This window comes from Ambystoma mexicanum, chromosome 1p (genome assembly GCF_040938575.1).
Source record: "Ambystoma mexicanum isolate Mex_15411 chromosome 1p, UKY_AmexF1_1, whole genome shotgun sequence".
NCBI lineage: Eukaryota > Metazoa > Chordata > Amphibia > Caudata > Ambystomatidae > Ambystoma > Ambystoma mexicanum.
Window position 1 is genome coordinate 504,613,671 of NC_090921.1, and position 12,052 is coordinate 504,625,722.

At 51.1% G+C, this 12,052-nt stretch overlaps 1 protein-coding gene across 1 annotated transcript in view; it reads left to right on the plus strand.

Moving 5' to 3' along the window:
* The first annotated feature begins 873 nt into the window (after positions 1 to 873).
* The window catches only part of LRG1 (leucine rich alpha-2-glycoprotein 1), a 28,754-nt gene continuing 17,575 nt past the window's right edge, over positions 874 to 12,052 (plus strand). The window contains exon 1 of the mRNA XM_069649361.1: positions 874 to 1,028. The gene's annotated coding sequence lies outside the window, so the exon portion shown is untranslated. The remainder of the gene's footprint in view (positions 1,029 to 12,052) is intronic.

Sequence of the window (12,052 nt, forward strand, 5' to 3'; positions counted from 1 at the left end):
TGGAGTTGTTTTTCTGGAATATTTGCACAACGATTTCAGAAATGTAAGAGGATGAGCAAAGGGGGGAGCCACGGTGGGCGGAAACCCACACGTGGCGTGGCGGTGTTTGGCCGGACAAACACAGGAGACAGACTCCGGAGGAGCCAAGGGAAAGCAGGAAGGGTCTTCGCTCTTCTCAGACCCAGCGCCCCTTGGGAGCCTAAGCGGCAGGGGCGTCGGGGAGGAACAATTACGGCTCAGCCTCCCCAAGGAAACGGCACTCTCCCTGCCCAGGAGCACCTGCAGGGGCAGGAGAGGCTCGGACACCAAGGTGGGGAGAGTTGGGCCTACTAAGGGACTCTTGGGAAAGAAAAGGGGGAAGCAGGTTCTTGGGACACGGAGCAGTCGCCGCATCTTGCGAATTTTCCACAAATGTGTACAGTTTGTTTTTTATTATTGTGGAATAAATTCTGCGGCCTTTTTATGCCAACAAACAAAGCAGGTCTCATTTTACGCTTTCTTGGGGAAAGGGGAATGAGCATGGGTATGTGTTTGTTACAAATGGACGGATGCCGGGGTTATGGGGGCACTTCTGTGGGGGCTCTGTAGCACCTTTAATGGGACAGTACGGACTCCTTTGTGGACGGCTGCTATATTTTAAGTAAAGGGACGTGGCCCACCCGTCCCAGAAGAAGGCCGTCGCCGTTCCGGTGAGAAAGTGCAGAAAACACGCAAACTGTTTGGACGTGTATTTGTCGAGCATGTCTTTCTAGTTGTGCAATATCATAGTTTCGCAAACGCACTGAGCGGACATCCCGCGGCTGATTTCCCAAAAAAAACACGTTAGCACTCTGCCAGGGCATGCCAGGAAAGCAAACGCCCACCTGTGCCGGAAGGACGGACTCAGGGGGACGCCCAATGCACAGCAGTAAACCACTGCCCGTTCCGCATCGCACAGGGAAGCCAGGCCCAGGACTCCTCAGAGCGCACCAAGGACGCGGGCAAAGTGAAGCGAGGACTCGCATGAGAAGGAGCCTGACAGACAGCAGGTAAGAGACTCTGCTCTGGGCCACCAGCCCGCCACCATTCCCTGCGGTCTTTGAAGTAGGTTGAAGGCAGCGTTAGAAGAGGACAGCATACGAGTTCCTGACAGCACAACAGGCTCGGCGGATTGCAGTGCACTAGTCTGTGCTCAGTCACAAGTGGAGCACTTTCACGAGGTGCCTGAAGCGCAGCCACGTGCCCACTGCTCTGTGCACGAAGTCAACGGCGCGCTCAGCTCCCCAGCGGCCCCGTGGCGGGCTGCGGCCTTACACGTTAAATCGCGAGCTCTGCTCTCACCACCGTTTGGCCTCGCGCCTAATGAGATACCTGCACACAGCTCTCCACCGGTTTCCAGGGCTTTAAGTGGGTCGAGGCTAGTCCGCGGCAGTCTCCAGAAAAGGCTCCCGAGCCGGCCGCTACCGGGGCCCACCCCCGGCTAATCCCAGCCTGCCGACACAGCAGACAGCCCGTGTACAGGCTGCACGGTTACACGAGCTGCCTGCAGGTGTCAGCACTTCAGTTTAGAAAAAGGAAAAAGCATCGCCTTTAAACCGAAGTTCTGACAGCTGCAAGCATCAGGTGTAACCATGCAGTGCTGTCTGTCTGGTGTCTATACACTCGAAACAGGAGGAGGGCTGGACTGCCCCGCTTTCCTTTTGTTTTGAGTAACTAACAGTCATCACCCAGCATGATGCTGGGTGATGACTAGGTCCTCCAGCCCTCCTCCTCCTGTTTCAAGTACAGACCTTTCATTCAAGGAGCCCGTGGTTAAAGCGTGCTCCTTGAATGAAAGGTCTGCCTGCTACAAGCGAGCTGGAGCACACTGGCATCACACCTTTTTGTGCGCCTAGCCCCTTCTTTAAAAAAAAAAAAAAAAGCAGGGACTGGGCGCATCAAAGGTAGTAATGCCAGTGTGCCTCAGCTCCAACTTTTACCAGCCGCCCCCTGCCCTTCATGGGGGGGGGGGGGGCTCTCATTAGTGGGCGTGTCCTTAGGACACACTTCCTAACTAGGCCCCCTCTCGATTTCCAATCCCACTTAAAGTGCTGCATGCTTCCATACCCCCTTTCCCACGCCTGCACTAAAGGTTGAAGGCACGCCTGTGCCATCAATCCGTTGGCGTCTCCAGGAATCAAATTTAGGCGGGCACAGAGGGGGCCAGAGACAAAAAGAACAAAGTGTATGCTTTTGATATGATATGATGTGGCATTTATAATGCACCTATACACAAGTGTTTCAAGGCGTGACAAGGCAAGGGGGGAAACAGGGAGGACAAAGACAGCGATCTTACTAGGCCCAGTGACATTCAGATCGCGCAAGTCTAGGGGAACGGGGAGAGGAGAAGTGCTGGGGGGACGGGAGGATGGAGAATTGCAGGACAAAGGAAACAAGTAGTGCAGCCAAAAGGTGGCAAGTGTGGGTGCTCAGAAGTTCAGATGAGTGTCTAATAAGGGAAACGGAGGGGACTGTAGAGTTACAGATACAGACCACAAGTGCAGGGGGTGCCACGAGGAAGTGGGGGTTTGCAGCTGGACATGCAGCGACCTGGGCCCGGATTCAGAGGGTAGACAGGTAACCAGTGCGTGGATCAGACAGGAGATCAGCAGGGGAGAGGAAGAGAAAAAGGCAGAAGCAAAGAGGAAGGTCTTGAGGTGCTTCCGGAAACCAGATATGGTTATGCTCAAGTTTCAGAGAGGGAGGGAGGCTGTTCCAGAGGGAGGCACCAGACAAAGAAAAAGATCTGCCCCCAACTCGTTGCTTGGAGAAGCGACTGACACTGAGGGAGTTGGAGGTGGAAGAGCAGAGGGCTTGCGTAGGCAGATATTTCAGAAGAGAGAGTTGGAGCTATTGCGGTCCCTGGCCCCAGAAAGCCTTGTGGACGATGCAGAGTATCTTGAATTGGATCCTTGCCGCCACTGGGAGCCAATGAAGAGATTTCAGTGCTGGAGAGATACGATCCATGGGCTTGAGGCCAAGCACAAGTCTCAGAGTCCTGTTCTCGATGAGTTGTAGAGGACGGAGAGTAGAGGCAGGAAGATTTAGAAAGAGGCTGTTACAGTAGTCCAGCCTAGAGAGGACCAGAGCTCTGGAGACAGTGAGCTTCCGGGGGAAAGTGAGGAAAGGAAAATACCTCTAAGGGGTTGCAGCTGGTAGTAGAGACATCAGAGATGTGGGGAGAGAAGGAGAGTGTGGAGTCGAAGATGACCCTGAGGTGCTTAGCCTCACAGGTAGGAGCAGGAAGAGGGCCCAGGGTGGGCAGCCAGATAGTGAGAGGAAAGAAGTGAGCTGGTGATCCGATAAGGAGGATCTCCATCTTACTGGCATTAAGGCAGAGGTCATTAGCAGCACACCACTCGTGGATTGCGGACAGAATCTGGGATGATAGAGGGAGAAGAGGTGGCTGAGGGGAGCCTGAAGGAGAGCAGAGTATCATTTGCATAGTACTGAAAATCAGAGCATAGAGCAGCTATGTGGTGGGCGCGAGGTTGCAGCTATTGGTTGAACAGCCAAGGAGAAAGATTAGACCCCTTGGGAACACCACAGGTAGAGAGAGAGATAGAAGAGAGGAAGGACCCACGTTGGACCTGGGAGGGTCGTCAGAGAGAAAGGAGGTCAGCCAGGCCAGGGCCTGATCAGTGATACCCAGGTTATCATGGAGCCGGTTGAGCAGCATGGCATGATTGACAGTATCAAATGCTGAAGAGAGATTGAGGAGGATAAGGACAGAAGGATGGTTAGTGTCGAGGTTTGAGAGCTGGTATTCACAGATGTTCAGGAGAGCAAATTGACACAGGCAAAGTAGGCCGAAGTGGCCTGTGGGAGTTTCAAACCGTACATTTGTACAGCAAGCAATTCTGTTGTATATATGTATATATCTTGATGTTAACAATATTGTCTCATCCTATATCAATATTGAAAATATATATCGGTATATCTCCAAAACCTCAATATATCGCCCAGCACATACACAGCACCAGTTAAGTTCACTCCTTTTTTCGGGGTCTTCATGGGCAATTTCTTCAGATGTTGCCTGTGGTAATTGGCTGGTAATGGACACCTGCCATTTTATGCACTTTAAAATGATATTTTCCATATTGTGTCCCGATCGCATCTGCTGTAGGGGGCCTTTCACAAGTGTGCCATTGATACCCACGGTTAGCGATGCCTTTTTGTGCATCCCACATCTGGCTGTGGGTGCTTTTCTGGATGGTCTGTGCAGTTCGCAATTGGGGCTGTGGGTTCCTTTCTCAGCAGTGTCCTTGTGTGGACATTTCATAACGCAAATGTAGAAAGAGCACCGAGAGTAGCCAGACGGGCTTGTGAGCTAGAGTACAGTGTGTGTCAGTGTGTGTGCTATAACAGTGGTCAACCAGCAACAAGATATGATACTTTAAAGCAGTGTTTTCTGCAGAGATAGCGCCACTGATGTCTTGAGGGCAGTGTGTCCCTTTCAGGGCAGAAGAAAGAAAACGGCTGAGCAAAATGCCTACAAGCATGCAAGTGATGGCTGGGGAAAGGAGGACAGCAGATTAGATCACCAAGCCCCCTGCTTCCATCAGCAAAGCTGGGGCTCGGCCGTGAAACCCTTGTCAGCGGCGAGCTACCCGCAAAGACCCCAATTTGAATTTCAACCATCGGAGGCTGGCCTGATGGTTGTAATTCAAATGGGGGTCTTATTTTACTGTGACCTCACTCCCTCAGGCAGAGCTGGGGGCAGGGCTTGCCTTTTCACTTAGTTGTGCATGCATGCAGTAGCAATTTCAAGCCCTGGACTCCGACTGCTGACCATCACACCTGTGCCGCTTTTCTGTGTGCACCTTTATGGTGCACTATTCACTTAATGTGTGCCCCTAGCCAGCCCCGGCGACATCATTGCAGCCCTGTGTATTGCAGCCCTGTGCGTGTGCTGTGCGGGCGGACCACAGGCAGCACCGAAGAGAGAATAGCCGAGGTAGGGGGGCAGGGGAGTATCCAGCATTGCAACAGTGGGGGGGCAGCCACGAAAAAAGTCCTGCTATTTTTCCCCTCAAATGCAGTGCGTGCAATTCCATTCAGTCTCATTCCTGCCCCCAAACCGCCCACCTGTGCCCCAATCTACTTTTTTGGTAACATTAGTGGCAGATGGCATTTTAAAACAACAACAAAAATAAAAATCTAGAATCATTACAGATGCAGGAAACACATCTATTAGAGCACTGTCCAGGCGCTCTGAGGCAAAATACATGCAAACCTCCTAATTTGCATTTGGATTGCACCAACAGAAATTACTTCACAGAAATGGACATGGCCAGGACCATCATCAGTCTTTGATACTTGAAGGCACCATGGAAGTGACTTTAGAATAAATTGCCATAAGTTAGCCAAGTGGCAAATAACTTTGTGGTGTAAATACCTAAATTGCACATTTGTTATACATGAAGCAACTCTATAGTGATTAGGCGTTTTTATTAAATAACAGCATGATATATTAACATATACACTGTGAAGTGAATCACTTACAGAGCTGCAGATAAGACACAGTGTGATTAAATAATGTACCCAGGATCACAGTTTGATTAAAAGGTGAAACCAGAAAGTCGACAAATTAGCAACTGAGCACATCTTCCCAGATTTAGTTGATATAGATATTAATTAAGGTTTTCCTTTGCATTTCATGTGCTTAAACAACACTTTATTTCTAGCAATGCCTTGGAAGCAAACCACATTATAATAAAGTATCCTTTCATAGTAAACTAAGTATATGCCATGGGCCTGATTCACAGAAGTGTTTTACAATGGTGCAATCCCATTGGAAAACACTCTGTGAATCAGGCCCGATATACATTATCATAGAAATATGTTGAGCAATAAGAGTATGGCTTTAGTTGTATTCTCCCCATTCTGAATGCAAAGTCACAATAGCATCAAGTAGATTAATGTGAGCCTAACAAATCCCCCTGGGGTTTTAAAGACATAGTGCCTCATTACACGTTAGGCGGTAAGGGTTTACCGGTACTGGTAAGGGCACCGGTACCGGTAAACCCTTACCGCCTTACTACGAGTTCCCTTTGCGGGACCCGACCTTAACGGCTGGTTTTACCAGCTGTTAAAGTAGGGTGCCGCAAAGGGACCTTGGAGCTAATTACGGTACCGCAATTTGCGCTACCGTAATTAGCTCCTTCCCCATTCCCATTATGCCCTATGGGGGCAAAAATGGGAATGGGGAAGTGCCTTGGTGAATGGGGAATTACCGCCCCCGCTCACCTTGGAGTAGAACGGTAATCCCGCCATCCACCAAGGCAGACACAGTAAAATACCGGCAGCAACCATGGCGTTAATAGCGCCATGGTTACCGCCTACCGTGTAATGAGGCCCATAGTAATTTCACTTCTCATCACTCCCTCCCATTCACATTTCTAAAGGGAAAAAAGTCCCTGCGAATAGTACCCTACCCTCACCCCTCCCATCAGTGCCTAATGGTACACATTGAAATGTTCTGTTGACACAGAGCAACGTCAGAGCCCCTGTGCTGCCCAGAGGTCATTGGGACATTGTCCTGGCAGCAGGACACCTCTCCCTTTCTGAAAAGGTAAGTTGTCCTTATGCCAGGACATTGAGCGTGCTGAGCAGGAATTGCTCAGTACACATTGTCCTGCCAGCGGGACACCTTTCCCGTTGGGCACCCTCATTGAGGTGCCTAACGAGAGAGGTGTCCCACTGACAAATATCCCGGTCTTGCCCTCCCTACCCCTTACCCCTCCCTCGCTACGCCACTGTACGGGGGACTCAAAGGGGACACAGGATTTCAGAGGAGGGGTCCACCCCCTACCCCCCCCGGGCTCGCCCTAGCAACGCCACTGCCTCAATCCGCTCCCACTGTCCACACCTGCACAAACCCACCTCACTCTGCACTTCGACATGCACAGGTTTAGTATAAGGCTGTCCTCATACCTGAGAACATACATGTATTGTGCCCTCACTTTGAGATCCCAGCTCCAGACAGGCCTGTTCCTCCTCACACCTGTACCTCCTCACACCTGCAGACATAGTTGTACTCTTTACGCTTCTGTCAAACCTGGATAAATACCTGTACCCTCGCTATTCACTCACACCTTTAGACATACCCCCACATTTCACTCCGCTCTCACAGCTCCAAACATGCCTGTGCCTCTCACTCTGCTCACAAACCCACAGGGAGATACTTGTACCTTGGCTCTCTCAAATCTTGAGACATTCCTATAACATCACTTTTGTATGACTCCTGCAGAAATACCCTTATCGTTCATTTTGCTACACCACCTGGAGATGTAGCTTTATACTTTACACTCTCTCTGCAAATGTCTTAACACTATTGAAGAAACACTCTGCTGAACCAAAGGTCCCAGCAAACTCCCACCCCGTTCCAGGGCTTTAAGTGGGCCGGGCTAGCTGGGGCCAAGCATTGGCAGTTTCCAGAAAGGGCTCCCGAGCCGGGGCCCTACTGGAGCCCACCCCGACTAGCCCCAGCCATGCCGACACCTCAGGCAGCCGTGTAGCTCAAGCACTGCACAGCTACACAGACTGCCTGCAGGTGTCAGCACTTCGGAAGTACTGACATCTGCAGTCAGTCAGTGTAACCGTGGCTACATAGCTGCAAGAATACCATGCAGCACGAACATTTTAAACAAGGCTTCATGATGCGTGACGACTCTTTACTGGGAAACAAAAGGAGAGACTTGTGCCTCCAGCACTCCTCCTCTTTCGGAGGTCAGAGTCATCACGCAGCAGCAGCCATTTCATTCAAGGAGCCTGTGCTTTTTAACTACGCCGCCCTTGAATGAAAGGGCTGCCTGCTGCTTGTGAGAGCTGGGGAACACTGGTCCCACACCTTTGGTGCACTCAGCCCAAAAGGGCTGAGTGTACTAAAGGTTATAATGCCAGTGCACCCCAGCTCCCCTGCTTTCACCAGACCCCATGCCCACATTGGCAAGGGAGGATCTTATTAGGGGGTGTGACCTAAATACACACATTTAGGCCACGTCCCCTAATGAAAGCCCCCCTCGATTTAGCATCCCACTTAATCCACTGCCCATTTCTCTTCTTCCTCATTATTCAAAAGTCTTTGATCGGGTGGTGTTAGACTGGATCACAAAGTACCTCCAGGATAATGGCTTTGAAGATTCATTTCAAATGGGCTTCTGTAGTAAACAGTCCACCGAGACTGCACTCAAGCATGTCTAAGACTTTCTTTCTAATGCTCACCTCATCAAACTCTCTTCAATACTCATCCTGGACCTTTCTGCCACTTTCAACATTGTCGACTACTCCTCTCTATTCTCACTCTCCACAAGCTTGGGTTTCGCAAATCTGCTGTTTCCCGGATTACCTCCTACCTGGAAATTCAGTCATTTAAAATCTCTAGGTACTAATTTCCTCTGACCCCACCGCTCCCATAGATCAGTCCTTTGACCTCTGCTCTCTATACCTCTGCCCTTGGAAGACATCGCATCCATGCCTTTTACTATCACCTTTCTGTTGATGGCACTCAAATTTTGTTTTCATTTCCCTCGATCAGCCCGGCCAGCTCTCAACGCATTACGAACTGTCTCACTGCAGTTCATCACTGAGTCGCTATCAGTTGCCTCATGCGGAACTCTTCAAAAACAGAAGTCCTCTTTTTCGCAGTTTCCAATGATATGACATGATATGACATTTATAACGCGCCTATACACAAGTGTTTCAAGGCGCAACGAAGCAAGGGAGGGGGAACAGAGGGAAGACAGAAAACGATCTTACCAGGCCAGGTGTCATTCAGATTGTGCAAGTGCAAGGGAAGTGGGAAAAGAAAAGTGCTGAGGGTTGGGAGGGAAGTGCAGTCCATGGGATAATAATCATAATAACATAAAATAAATAAAGAACAGCCAGCAGGTGGCAAGTGCAGGGTGAGTGCCTACGTAAGTGCTGGTTAGAAGACTGTAGGGATACAGAAAACAGTCCCCAGGTGCAGGGGTTGCCAGGAAGGCAGCGCAAGCGTGCAACCGGCAGGGCTTGGGTGTGAGATCAGATGGGTGGACAGGAAACCCGTGCAGTCTCAGTATCAGCCAGGACTTCAGCAGGGGAGAGGGGGAGAGAAAGCAGAAGCAAAGAAGAAGGTTTTTAGGTGCTTCCGTAACCGAAAATGGTTCTCCTTAAGTTTCAAGGAAGCGGGGAGGCTGTTCCTGAGGGAAGCCCCAGCCGAAGAGAGAGATCTACAGCCAACTTGTTGCTTGGAGAAGCGACTGACCTTGAGGGAGTTCGAGACGGATGAGCGAAGATCTCGAGAGGGAAGATATTTAGGAAGAGAGAGTTGAAGGTATTGAGGCCCCAGGCCCCAGAAAACCTTGTGGACGATGCAGAGGGTTTTGAACTTAATCCTTGCAGCCACTGGGAGCCAGTGCAGAGAATTCAGTCCTGGAGAGATACGATCCCTGGGCTTGAGGCCAAGGACAAGTCTCGCAGTCCTGTTCTGGATGAGTTGAACAGGGTGTAGAGTAGAAGTATGCAGATTTAGAAAGAGGCTGTTGCAGTAGTCCAGCCTGGAGAGAACCAGGGCTCTGGAGACAGTGAGCTTCCGGGGGAAGGAGAGGAAAGGAAGAATACCTCTGAGGAGGTGCAGCTGATGGTGTGACTTCTTAGAGACATCAGAGATGTGAGGGGAGAAAGAGAGTGTGGAGTCGAAGATGACCCCCAGGTTATTACCCTTGCAGGTGGGAGCAGGAAGAGGGCCAAGAGAGGCCGGCCAGAGAGCTACAGGAAAGGAGGGAGTGGGAGTGCCGATGAGGAGATTCTCAGTCTTACTGGCATTAAGGCAGAGGTCATTGGCAGCACACCACTCCTGGAGAGCAGACAGACAGTCAGAGATGAGAGATGCGGAAGAGGTGGCCGAAGGTAGCCTAAAAATTAGCTGAGTGTCATTCGCGTAGCACTGAAAGGTGGGGCAGAGAGCGGCAATGCGGTGGGAAAGGAGTGCCAGGTATTGGTTGTACAGCCAGGGAGAGAGGTTAGACCCCTGGGGGACACCACAGGTAGAGAAAAAGATAGCAGAGAGGAAGGGCCCAAGTTTGTATTTTTATTTGTATTTGCCCTCTCTGACTGGACCTGGGAGGGTCAGTCAGAGAGGAAGGAAGTCAGCCACACCAGGGCCTAACGGTGATACCTAGGTTATCACAGAGACACTTTAGAAGGATGGAATGGTTGACAGTGTCAAAAGCAGAAGAGAGATCAAGCAAGATGAAGACACAGGGGGTGTTAGAATCAAAGTTTGAGAGCAGGTCTTCACGGATGTTCAGGAGAGCAGTTTCCATGCTTCTGGCAGCTCTGAAGCCAGGCTGATGGTCATGAAGACAACCAACAGATTCAATGTGGAGACTAAGCTGAGAGATGGCCAGTTTCTCCAGGAGCTTTCCCAGGAAGGGAGTGATGGAGATTGGGCAATAGTTGGCCGGGCAGGAGGGATCGGCAGAGGGGTTCTTAAGAAGAGGGTGTACAAGGGAGTGCTTCAGGAGGGATGGGAAGACTCCAGTGACGAAGGATTGGGTGCAGAAGTCAGTCCGGGCAGGAGCCAGGATGTCAATGTGGTCCTTGATGGTTTTGGAGGAACAGGGGTGAGTTTTGACGAGACTTTCATGGATCAGACTTGTCCAGAAACCTCATCTGTGGAGAACAGGGGAAAGGCAGAGAAGGAGGGAGGAGGGGTGGCTGCAGAAGGGCCAGAGGAAGAGCAGGGAGTATAGGGAGAGAGGGGAGAGGAGGAGAGTGAGGACAGGATGTCCTGAGTTTTAGAGATGAAGTGAGAAGCTAGTGCCGTGCAGAGGGCCTGGGAAGGGACAGCAGAGGTAGAGACTGTGGCAGGATTGGCCAGTTCCTTGCAGATTTTAAATAGTTCAGCCGAGTTATTAGATGCCGCCGAGACGCGGGCTTGGATATGGGCTCTCTTCTTGGTGAGGACAGAGAGCCGGTATTGCCTTTGGAGCAGGTGACAGACCAGTTTGTCAGAGGATGTACAAGAAGCACACCATTTCCTCTCGGCCACCCTGCACTTGCATTTAAGGATGACGAGGTCCGAGTCATACCAGGAGTTGCACTTGGCTTTGGGCTTCAAGCAGATCCTCATGACAGGGGCAAGGATATCAAGGGTATCATATATAGCAGAGTGGCGCGTGGAGAGGGCTGTTTCAGTGTGAGAATCAGCCAAAGGGGGGGGGGTGAGAAAGTGGTGGCAAAAGCCTCAACTGATACACGCTTCATGGGACGGATGACCGAGAAGGTGGGTGGCAGTGATGGAAGTGGCTTGGCCTGTGGGGTAGAGAGGGTGAGATGGGAGGAAAGGAGAAAGTGATCACTCCAAGATAGGAGTGGTGAGAGGGACAGAGAGGGGAAGGTCTGAGGAGATCTGAACATCCAGAGTGTGCCCTGCAGAGTAAGTCGGGCCAGAGGGGAGAATAGTGAGAGAGAGAGTCGCAGAGGTCACGAAAGAGTCCAGAGGGAGGACAGGAGGCATCCAGGTGGATGTTGAAGTCTCCAAGAAGGAGGAGTTAAGTGGTCGAGGCCAGGAGTGCGGAGAAGAGGGCTGCCCACTCAGAGAGGAAGGAGGAAATCTGGCCAGGCAGCCGATAGATAGTAGCCACTGTAAAGGAATGGCTGGGGGAGAGAGAGCCTGCAGACAAGGCATTCAAAAGAGGAGTAGGCCTGTGTAGGGATGACAGAGGCAGGAATCCACACGGGGAAGATCAGAGCTACACCCCCTCCATAGCGGTTGGACCAGGGAGCAGAGAGGATCTTGTAGCTGTCAGGGAGGAGCGTGTCAAAGTTTGTGACAGAGCTGGCCGTGAACCATGCCTCGGTGAGACTGAGAACATCGAGGTCAAGTTCTTCCAGAAGGCGGCAAATGTCAGAGGAGTGTTTGACAGCTGAGCGAGAGTTGAGAGTGGCTAAGGGGAGAAGGTTGCCATCCTTGAAGGACTTCAGGGAAGGGGTACAGATCGGAGGTACGCCCTGCAGAGGTGTGGAAGGAGCCCGAAGGGGGGCAGAG